The 12,311-nt window shown below is 39.9% G+C and overlaps 1 protein-coding gene and 1 long non-coding RNA gene across 2 annotated transcripts in view; one reads left to right on the top strand and one right to left on the bottom strand.

Moving 5' to 3' along the window:
- Positions 1 to 10,416, top strand: part of LOC108793711 — a 19,014-nt gene extending 8,598 nt beyond the window's left edge. Inside the window, exon 3 of the long non-coding RNA XR_001941658.1 lies at positions 10,406 to 10,416. This is a non-coding gene — a long non-coding RNA (uncharacterized LOC108793711). The remainder of the gene's footprint in view (positions 1 to 10,405) is intronic.
- Positions 1 to 12,311, bottom strand: part of VCAN (versican) — a 95,741-nt gene that overhangs the window by 34,438 nt on the left and 48,992 nt on the right. The gene's annotated exons all lie outside the window — the stretch shown is intronic.

Below are 12,311 nucleotides of genomic sequence, written 5' to 3' on the forward strand. Positions count from 1 at the left end.
GGGCTCTGCGGCGGGCTCTGCGGGGTCTATGGTGGGCTTAGCAGCCTGAGACTCTGCAGAGCCCACCTGAGACCCTGCAGAGCCCACCACAGATCCTGTAGAGACAACCACAGATCCTGCAGAGCCCACCTGAGACCACAGCCAGGTGGGGTAAATTTAGTGTATGGGGGGGGAGGCGCCCAAGTTTTGTCTTGCCTAGGGCAGCCCCAAACCTAAATACACCACTGATCCTCCCACAAAGATAATTTTGGGAGATGAGGTGCTCCAATAATTCATGGCACATAAATTGTGACAGTACCTGTCATGCCATTGACATTGCTACGCAACCATGTCTCAGAGAAAACAGAACATTAAACACTATCTAATATGCATCAAGCATAACATTTGTGCGAGCCCTTCTGTAAGACAAATTTGAATGGGCCTTAAAACTGGCCAGGAAAAGAATAAAGTGACAACAAAGCTTCTAGATTTAATGTTAAACATTCAATGAAATAAATAAGTAAATTTTAGAAAACACACAACAAGCCAATGTTTGGTTCCAAAGTAAGAAAAAAAAATACCCCAATTTTTCAGGGTGATATAGCATTATTCTAAGATATCGCTTAAAGTGACAGTAAACTCAGGAGTTAAACCTTAAAAATGCATTCACGTACCCTATCAACAAAAATGTGGGATTTTTGTGTATCATTTGGCTATAGATCTTCAAATCATCTCTGAATTGGTGCTAACACTGTCCTTCCTACTGGAGGGTTGCTACTTTTGTTCCCCATGGTCCCTGTATGCGTTATAAAATAGCCACCGATCCAAGCTCGCTCCCGGGATACACTACAAATCTCAAAACAAATTAGTAAACTAAACATGAGAGTGTAGTCCATCACAGGAGCGATTGGAGAGGTGGCTACTTTACAAAACACACACAGGGACCATGGGCAACAAAAGCAGCCACCCTCCAGAAGGAAGGAAAATGTCAGCATCAATTCAGAGGTGATTTGAGGATCTACAGCCGGGTGATACACAAATAACAACTACATTTTTGTTAATCGGTAATGAACTTGAATGCATGTTAAGATGGACTGTAAAAAGGCATAGCCCAGACAGTTTACAGCTTAACCTTATGAGTAAGTATATCTTTACCAGATTACAATGTGTCTACTTTTCATCCAATGTAAATATGATCAGTTTTGGAGAACATTTTAGTATATGTGCACCAGAAGAACACCATTAAGCAATGTGTATAGCTAATATGGCCACATCACATAATCACAAATGTATTTTTAGACAAGCATCAAAAGTTTTTAAAAAACAACGCATTTTTAGGCTGTGCCATCACGGGTGTTCTGATTGTTACCTGTGTTGCTCCCAATTCAAGCTCTCAATAATTAGGCCATTTGTAACTTGACTTCCTTTCAAATGTGTCTAGTGCTGCACAGTAAATCTTTTTAACTTGTCATAAAATTCCAGTGCAAGTAGGGCCTGATCCTTCTTTCTTCTATAAAGGAGGAGGGGGTAGGGATAAAAACTTCCACATATGCACTGCATTGTCCATCAGTTACAATCAAAGAATGCTGCCAACACAGCAGTGACGAGAATGGGCAGATTTCTTCCTGTTAACTGATTGTCTATGAGCAGCCTAACAGCTAGGATCCATTTTGGAAACCCGTAGCTCCTGTGTTTTACCATGTCTCTTCCTTCACAACTGACTGGGTCTGAACCAGGAAAAATACATCTACTGCCACAAGAGCTTTCTATGTTCTTTTTTGTGACGCTTTTAAGCACATGCTGTAGTGAACTGTAGTGCAGTGCTTTGTCCTTCTTTAGAAACGTTTACACCTCGTATAAATAAACAGTGACAAGCGTACAGTAGATGTTTAACAAATTTAACACATGATGACTTGTAAATAATGTTAGTGCCTTTCTTTACACTGTGAACCCAAAGCAGCAGCAGTCAATCCTGTGTTATTATAGCTCTCTAATTTCAAAGGGAAGCTCCCATCTGCGTTTCCCATCCTCCAGGCTATAGAAAGGGATGTATGGTAATTGCTTTTGTGATGCTTACCTTGGAGTCCTCACCTGGGCATGAATACTAAACGGAGTATGTCAAGCATAAAATGCACTAGCACTACTGTGGGAAAATAAGATGAAAGGCCATGAGATTTACTCACACAAAGACCCTACAATTACTTGAAATAACTCTACTGTTACTTTCTCTAAACTTCTGCCAATGCAATTTCACGCTAATAAGAGATACACAAGATCCCCACACATTTTTAATTGACAAATCTAACGATGACCAGTCTGACCAGACTAACCATGACATGATACAACAGTTGGAAGATGTGATCATCACACAATCATTCATTGATGCTGAGTTTATGTTTATACATTGTGCAGACAGCTCCAGCTCCAGCCTTATGCAGATAGCATTCACTGTACTGGGGTGATCCCAGTACAAGATGAATTCTGATTGGTTAGGGGTCACTACACTTAAGAATTAGAACTTAATAATAAAGACTCTTGTAGCCACCTATATAGTATTAATACATCTTCTGTTATCTGTTCATGTTATCAGGTGATATCACATTTGTTGATGTTTTAACACCAATACTGTGATTCCAGTTTTGAATATTGAACACATTTGCCTTTTTTTACCCAATTTTTTATTTTCAGTGTGTAGCCACTGCTGAATAAAGTTGCATGTTTTTCATAATTGTCTGTCTTACTTTGATGTGATTCTACATGATGTCACCAGAATCATGTAGAAGCTGCACCCACATACTTATCAGAGCCAACACCTACAGTGTGCTACACTCTGCTGAATAAGCCCCTAATCATGGGGGAATAATAGCAAAAGCCAGAAAATCCATTTGGCTGGCTGATTCTTCCTTTGAAGCTTGTCCAGGGGAGTCCACACTGACTAGGGGTAGCCAAGAGACTTATGATCACTTCCTTATCTTACCATTATTGCTGGGACTGGACCCATCTATATGGGTAGCCTACTGTGCCATTTGTTCTCAGCCTAAAAGAAGCTATGACATGCTTTTCACTGCAATAAGTAAGCACTTCAATGAAAAGGGCGTATTAAACATCTGTTTTGAAAGCAAATTGGTGGTCATTAAAGGATTCATAAAATATTCATATTAGTGCAAATTGTGATTAATGGGACAATTATTGATTTGCAGCTCAGCTAGAGTAAGGTTCATTAGAAAAAAATGCTCCATTCCCCCATCCACGCTAAACAGTGTAAATGGGGGAATCCCAACCCCCACAGGCTACTGTATTCTATAGCAGGGCTCGTTCATAATTTTACAAGTGCAAGACCTGCTTAACTCTACAACATATCCACGTTCAGGGGCAATCATGACACTCACAGAGAGACTGAACAGGCTCAGGTTCTGTGCCCCTGAATAGAGTTTTCAGTATGGGAGGTGCAGAATTACATTGCTATTGAGGTTTATAGTTTATAACACAGCAATCAATGAGTGTAATAATAAGCGGTGACATTATATTGTGAGCTCCTTCAGAGTATAAGGACTGATGGGGATGGATCTACTGTATGTACTCTGAAAAAAAGTTCTGAGTAATATGTCAGCAGTGTCTGAATATTGTCATTAAAAAATAAATAATCACCGCTTTTGGCAAATTCACTTCGACATTTATATCAGATCTTAAGATAAAGTGCAACACTCTATTTGTGCTGTTTAACTGCCAAATTTACAGAAACCTCCTGGAAACCAAAAGGTGCATTAATATGTAGAAGTCAGCTCTGTGGGCCCTCTGATACTTAAAACCTCAATTTATTCAAGAGCCCAAAATTTGTTGCAAATTGGTAATGAAATAGTGACTCTAAAGCAATTATTTCTGTTGGAGTAGAAGACTCCAAGTGTGTAATCACAGTGTCAAACCCTGAGATGTCTCCTTGGTAACAAACAAAAGACTGGAAGGACTGCGTATGTTTCCTTAGAAATGATTGCTATATAGCAGCAACACATCCTTGTATCTAAGGAAGCCTACAAAAGAAGTTAAAATATGGGAGCCCATCTAAATGAAACCCCTAAATTGTGAATGGATATGGCTGATCTCATAAAAGAGTATTCAGCTTGTTAAGCAATCTTAATACGGCTGAAGTGAGAGCAGAGTACAGAATTCTATACAAACCATTTTATGAAAGTTTTTTTTTTCTAAGCTGTAAATCCAATGCAGTGTCGCAGTGAGATCTATTCTTTTGTCAGTCAGTAAAATCCAGTAGCGACAAGTTTTTAAATACCCCTCAAACAACAGGACTATGTGAAGTATGCCAGTAACAAAACACTGCAATGTTAAACCTCTTTTGCACCTTAACCATTGTTTCAGGTTTATTAGCTGCCCTGCTATCAAATGCAAGCATGGCTGGTCAGAATAAAATAGTCACCCTATAACAGCAGGCTTTTGCCTTGTAAAAGTGAAGCCACGTTTTAACTAATGGTGAACGGGGTTCATTTAGAACAAGTGTCAAACAGCCTTACTTCTCAATAGACCTTGTCACACAAAGACCCTACAATTACCTTTAGTGATCAGCTGATAACAGCTGCTCGAAGATTTATTATGATGTGACGATGAATTTTTTTTAGGTTTTATTGTATGAAGAAAGTTCTTTGACTTTAGTATCTCTGATTAACTCAGAGCCGCTCTAAGTACAGTTCACATATGTGCATTTTACTGTGCTTTAAAAAAAAAATCCTGCTTGATCTACGCTTGGCGCGATTTCCAGAATGTGTACCTGCCATACGGAAGAATGATATCGCATGTATAATTTTCATAAATGCATGAAAAATACACCACTACAAATGGAAAATGCAAAGATATAAACATGCCTTAATGCAGAGATGTGAACAGGCCATAAGGAACTAGGTTGCTGGCATTTTTTAGAGGAAAGGCTGGTAAAATATTGCCCCAAACGAAGAGGATTACTCCTACCTTGTGTAAATTGGAAAATCTCTCTTCTTTCAAAAGCAACCAAACCAACCAAAGATGTTTTCAGTTAGCTTCTGTTTACTTTTCCACAATATTGCTCATTCAGTTAACTCTGTCATTACATGTCATATGTATCTTAAGGAATAAGCACATTCATGAGCAGATCTACTCTGCCCTGCCAGCAATGTTCTGTGCATGTAAAAAGATTCAAGTTGTTCTACCCAAGTGCTTTTTAAGTATGGATATGGGGGCAATTATGATATTGGCATTTGTTTCATCAAGCTGCCTTAGTCCTTAAAACTCCCTGCACACTGAGGTTCCATGCATTGGCTGCAACAAACTTAGGTTGTAGGAGAGCTACAGAACCAGATAAGGTCCCTGACCTGCCATGTACAATAGGACAGAGCGCAAATACAAAGAGCAGACACACTGTATATAACATATGAGGTTTTAGAGACTAATGACAGCATGTTAAGATTCTCAAATAACCATGGGATTTGCTATTAAACACCCTATTCTAGCAAACTATAAATTAAAAGAGAACTATGGGGTAGATGTTTTTCCCCATAGTTCTCTTTAGGTTCACAGGAAGACATATACTAACCTCCTCTCACGACCCAAAGCTCAGTATATCGCAAGCTATTGCCCGCGATATACTGAGACCGCCGCAGCCAGGACGGATCCCGACATTACTGTCGAGATCCACCCAGCTGCGTGAGTGACATCTGGCTCTGCCTATCTAGAGGCAGAGCCAGCTGTGCCCGCCCCCTCCCACGTTCATTCCTCCACTCAGCACTGGAGGAATGGAGAGGGGAGGGGGGAATCCCTGGAGGGAACAGTGACTGATCGGGAAGTGATTGGATCGGTGCATGTTTCTGCTCACTTCCCGATCAATAGAGCCAACCTGTGACAGCTTCTTTGTCACAGGTCGGCTCTAACTACTTTGTCACAGGTCGGCTCTAACTATGAGGATGAGGGGAAATCACTCACCTCATAGTTCTCTTTTAATGCAGGGAGGTAAAATTAAAGGGATATAGAAATAGAAATATAATACCTTAATGTCACAGTCAGAGTGGGTTACATTTTATATTATGAAAAGACCTAAAATTATCTGCATAATACTCCCTTGGATTGGTTGATGAATGGATTCCCTTTAATATTAAAAATTAAAAAAATAAAAGGTATCTGTTTTATGACAATGCCCTCAAACTTTAGCTAGACTTTAAAAACAACTCAGTCAATAGGTGGCTCATTTAGTGGCTTTCCTTTCCAGACTTTTAGCAGATGTGCTCTTGAGGATCGTTTATAGTATAGGACGCTCAGCCCCAGCTTTCCAGCTGTTGTAGGGCTACAGGTCCTAACAAGTTTACTTTATATACTTATTTATACTTATTACAGTATATTGTACCATATACACCACATTTGCCATGAACAAAAATGTCAAGATCTAATTTCAGATAATCTAACATCACTATCTTCTGCTGCCAGGAAGCCATGTTAGAGATGGTGCCAGTAAGAATCTCATATTCCACTGCCAATATGGCACTGATAGAGCATGCAATCACATTTTGGCCTGGCTTTCCTATGCATTGCACATTTATATTGATTTTTGGTGATTTTATGTGTGTGGCTACAAATGACTGTGTGGTTTTGTAGATGTGGTTAAAAGATTTAATTTTGAGAATTTGGTTACCCTATGTTAAGGGCTTTCAAATCCACTGCATTTCTAATAATCTCTTATGTATATAACTATAAATGTATCTTTAATATACACTGTAATTTGTAGCACCATGTGAATAATATAGTACAAGAAGCGTTTCCATAAGACCTAGCAGTAGTAGGCCCATTTTAAATTAACTTTTACACCTGCATTAGAACTGTTCCTGTCACACTGGAACACTTGTGTCATTTATTTTCCTTATTAATATTTGCACCTGCGTCCACTGACTTAATCATGCTGTTATGCTGGGACTATAAATGTACACATCAAAAAACGTAATTTCTAGAGAATGAGCAGAGACACACGTACACAGGGGTATTTGTTCACACGTGTTTCAGAATCTGGCTTTACATACTTAATAGATATAATAAATATGAATGGCATCCTAAACTTAAGCAACGTTGGGACCAAACAAATTCCAGTCTAATTAAACAAACTGGAAATTGTATTAAAGTTAAGAGCTTTTAAAATCACTAAAAACAGTAATGTATCATATTTTCAGTTATATAAGATGAAATAGGAAAGCAGTAATATGTATACTTTAACTTGACATTCTCAAAGCTGGTGTCTATCTTCCTACACTACATCATACTAACTGACTGACAACTACTATTACAGGGCAAGGAAAGATGTCCCTGTACTATGGGAGGCGACTTGATTTTTTATCTTTCAGACTGCTCAGCTATGACATGTAAAAGAGGAGGATTGGTCAAAAATTTTAAGTAATATTGAAGTCAAAAGGTCTTTGAGCTATTTCAAATGCTGATCAATTCACTTACAATGGATGATGCTCCTTGATGTTTGGTTTCCTGCAGAATCAGTTAGTCCCCTGAGCCTGATATTCTGTTTTAGGGTGGTTCCTCTCCATTTTCAGGGGTCTATGGAGCTACCTTGTGTATAAACACACAGCCACAGCAAGGCATTCCACTCCCCTCTTCCCAACTCCTCCTTCCTTCCTTTTCCAAACTTATAGATGGACTGTCCTCCTTCCTTCCTTCCTTCCTTTTCCAAGCTTATAGATGGACAGGAGACTGTCCTTTGTGATCTAAGCCCTCGTTCATACCTGAACGTTTTGTAGCGCGCTCTACAAAGCGCTCAAAAATTTAAATCCTATTGTATTCAATGGTCTCGTTCCCACCTTGGCGTATTTCCACCCGTCCCTAACGCGCTACAAAACGGCCCACGCCTGAAAAGGTACATGTACTACTTTGGGCCGTTTTGTTGCGCGTTTCCATTGGGATACAGCCAAGTAGCCTTCGGAAACGCGCGACGGTCGCGCAACTTTTTTACCGCGAATTGCGCGACAGACTCGCATATGCAATACGCCTAGGTGTGAACGAGACCTTACACTCCACAGTTGTGATAGTAGATACTTTGTTTGAATATCAGCTACTGGAGAAATAGTAACTTTTGTTTCTAATCTTTTGATGGGCAGAATATTACATAACATTTAACTAAATTTCCCTCTCACAATCAGAAACACATACCTGTATCTACATATCTGGTTAAACAAGTACAAAAAAATAATAGCAGAATAGGAAGGCATACCTGTTTCATTTTCAGGAATATTGACGATGATGACATTGATAGGAGGGAAATGCTGACTTTCATCTTCCGTAGACCCAGTTGGAGATGTACCAGCAATGTCATCACAAGGTTCTTTTTTTTGTTCTTCTGAACTTCCACTGGTGATATATTCAGAATCAATCTCTGCTATTGGCTTTTTACTTGTCAAATCAGATTCAGTTGTGGTCCTTAGAGGAGCAACAGATTCACCAATCACTATTGTTCCTTTACTTGTCTCCTCATCAGGGTCCCTATCAATCAAAACTGGTTTCTGAGTGCTAGTTGATGGGAGCAATGTTCTAGGTGTGAATACTATTTCTTTTAGTGGTGTAGTTGCAGCTATATCTGTAGTGACAGATAATGGAACAGTAACATCTTCTCCAGAACCTTCACTAACATCTTTAGGTTGACCTGTAACAGCAGCAGGAATCGCTGATGAAGACAAGATAGATTGAGGGCTGGATGGACTTTCTACAGATTTTTCCTCCACCTCGGATGTACCCTTAGTATCTGGTTGTACCTCTGTGACAGCTTTTTCTGTTTCAGTGTCCACCACTGCAGAAGACATGGGTATAGAGGCTGCTGTAGTCTCCTCTTTAATAGCTGTTATATCTTCTTGAACTTTAGGAGCAGCAGTTGTTTGAAGTACCTGTTCCTCTGTCACATCTGTAGTTGGTAAATCAGTCCCTGCTACATATTTAAGCCCATCTTCAGAAATTGTACTTTCTGTTTTATCTTCATCCAGTTTCTCAGTGGGAATAGCAGTAATGGCGCTCTGTGTGCTTACTGTAGTTTGCTGGCCCTCTGCTGTTTCAATTTGCTTAATTTTTGTATCCTCCTCAACACCACTTCCTTCAAAAAGAGAATCTTTTGGCTGAGATGATAACATTTCTGTGAAAGCTTCAGATGCTTTTGTTGTACCTACTGGCTCTGGTTCGACAGCTGGTATCTCTGCTGTTTGGCTTTCCCGGGCTGATGCAGTTTCAGTCAAAACAGTTGCAATATCTTCTGGTAATGCAGTACCATCTTCTGGGGTTTTCTCAAAAGATGCTTGCGTAGCTGATGGAAATTGTTCTTCCTTTTTGTCCAGATCTGTCCCTTTAGTCAGAGTATCTTCTTCAAGCATTCCTGAGCCCTCTGTTTTATCGGATTTGTATACTGTACTTGTGGAAACTTTATCAGTCACATCATAAATCATCTGAATTGGTGATCTTGTTGTTTCATCAGCACTGTCATCTGATTCTGGCTTATCTGATTCCAAAGCAGAAACTGTTTCAATTGACGGAGTTTCAGTTTTTACAGTGACATAACTCTCTTCTTTTGGTAGGCTAGTGGTCTGTGCCTGTTCTGTGACAGTTACAGCTGCACCAGTCGATGCTTCACCTTCAGAGGGCAATTCTGCTTCTTCTACAGGTTCACTGATGGTAGAAAAAGGTTGCTCAGGCAACGTGGCTACTTCTGTGACTTCTGCAACAGTTTGAACAGATGTGGATATTTTACTTGTTTCTGTGACTTCTAGTGTAGATGGAGTACTGGTGTCAGGTTTGAATACTGTGAATACTTCCAGCTTCGTCTGTACACTGGAAACTTCTGGGTCTTTTGGTGTCAGTGATTCACCAATGGTCACAGCAACTTGCTCAAAGCTTGTCCCTGGCACACTGTCAAATGCAGAACTGTCAGGCACCTCTGGAGCAGATGTAGTACCAGCAAAGTCTCTAATGTGGGAAACATCATGTGGTATAATAACTGTTGAAAAGCTTTCTGCACTTTTGGCTTCCATCGTTTCGTGGGAAGGCTGGGAGATAAGATCTTTTGGTGAATATGTTGATATTTCTGGTGTTTCTTCATTGGCTGTGTCAGTAAAAGCAGATGGCTCTTGATCTTGATCTTTCTCAGCACTTGGTTGAATACTTTCTGTTTCATGACTCTGAGAAGGTGATACTGTGTCTGAAGAAAGAGATGAGTCTTCGACAGCAGTCTTTGAAGGTGAAGTTACAGCTTCTTCTCTTTGACCCTCAGCCTGTTCTGTCTCGGTAGCCATTGGATATATTGTGGTTTGTTCTTTTTCTAACAATGTCAGAGATCTTTCTGGAGACTCTGATGGTGTGCTTTGAATGTCTTCCACAGCACTAGATTGAACAGTAGACTGCACTTCAGCTTTTTTCACAGCTGGTGGTGTTGTAGAAACACTTGGCTTTGGAGTAACCTTAATTGGCTGTACTTCCACCTTCCTCAGGATGCTTTGAGTCACGGCCTCTGTCGGCAATATCAGTTTAACTGAGACAGCTTCGGTGATATTTTTTTTATCTGCAAAGTTAAAACAAGAACTTAATTGAAAAATAATCAAAATTGTACTGTTAATGTGCATTATTTTCCAGTCAACTATTTTTTTATTTCAAAATATGTGAAACCTGTTACAATAAATGTGAAATAAAGTTATATTTTACGATGTTGTTTCAGTAGCTTGTAAAGGCTTCTTGCCAAAATATTACTCAAAAAATATACAATGTTCAATGGCTTCCTTATTCTCAGAAATTATTGCCAAACATGTATACTTTTATACTGCATTTTTTTCATTTTAAACAGTAATTTCCTGTTCTTGTAAAATGTCTCGAATCATGTGGTAAATACCTGTGCCACCTTAAGATAGACTGATTGTGTTTTAAATCTATCTGTGTTGGGTTATTTTCACAACATACCATAAATTTGTTGTAATATAAATGTTGTGGAAGTTATTTCAGGTTCCAGCTTAACATACAATTCACCAACAGCACATTTGGTAAGAAAACACTAGTTAGATATACAATCAACAAGCATACAATTATGTTTTAGAAAGAGAGTTTGAAAAGACATTGAGGCAGAAGCTACTTTTAGTTATGTATGTGCATAACCATCTATGACAAATATGATACATATGGCAAAATTCACTTAACAGTATAAGAAGTAAAGGGTTAAGTACAAAATGCAGTCACTAAAAGGAACCAGTTAGAATTCACATTACTTAAGCCTAATGAAGCTGGATTCTTGTTACCCCAAGACCAAATGACACACAGAACTTTATCCAATGATGGAATCATGCCAGGTTCCATTCCACTATGGGGTAACCTTCAAAGTCACACATAGTCAAAAAGTATCAACAATGCACCCAATGGCCATCTTGGATAAGCCGGCATCTTGCTGAGATGCAATGCTTTCCGTAGTTACTATCACAGCATGTACCCTGGTAAGGGGTCCAGAGGAACACTTTATCTGTTCACATTTTTTTTTCTTCAGCTCTTAAGCCGACTGGTTTAAAATTGATATTTATGATAGCTAAGGATACTGCACTTTGCAACTAATAGTTTAATACCTGCACTGTTTTAATAAAGAAACTCCACAATTGCATTTTATATGATTGCCTACATACTGTACAACATGCCATCCCCAGTAAAATTTCAAACTTTCAATCTATATGTAGTAACATAGCCCAAAATTAGAGGATCAAAAATTCAGCGGAAGGCGTATGTTAAGTACAATTGGACAGCACAGTAACATAATGGTAAATACCCCTGCCTTGCAGCAGCAGGACAGATCAAAGGCTTACTAGCTAACACTCCTGACTTACAGCACTAAGGGGTCTATTCATGAAGCTGCCGAAGGATCTGGCCGTAGCTTCGGCCGATCCTTCGGCTAGCTTCGGCCCCAGGACCCCTTCGGTTCAGTAGAACCGAAGGGGTGCTGTACGGGCTATTCACAATAGCCCGTACAGCTCCCGATCATGGCCGAGCGGCTCAGCCGAGCCGAACGCATATGCATCGGCTCGGCTGAGCCTTGCTGAAAGCCGAAGCTGGCTGAGCGGCCGGCCGCTGGGCCTGCTTCTGACAGCTGGGTGGAGCCAGCCGTGATCTTACGGCTGGCTCCGGCCACTTTCAGAGAGATCAGCGTCCCTGGTTAACTGCTAACCAGGGACACTGATCTCGAAACAGCAAACTCTCCCTGGTGCCCCGGGAATCTCCTGCTCCAGGCCGCCAAGGAGAGAAACAGTGCTGTGTCTTTTTTTCTTTATTCTGACACGAGCATGTCAGAATAGAAAAAA

Source organism: Nanorana parkeri, unplaced genomic scaffold (genome assembly GCF_000935625.1).
Source record: "Nanorana parkeri isolate BGI_ZX_2015 unplaced genomic scaffold, ASM93562v1 scaffold775, whole genome shotgun sequence".
Lineage (NCBI taxonomy): Eukaryota > Metazoa > Chordata > Amphibia > Anura > Dicroglossidae > Nanorana > Nanorana parkeri.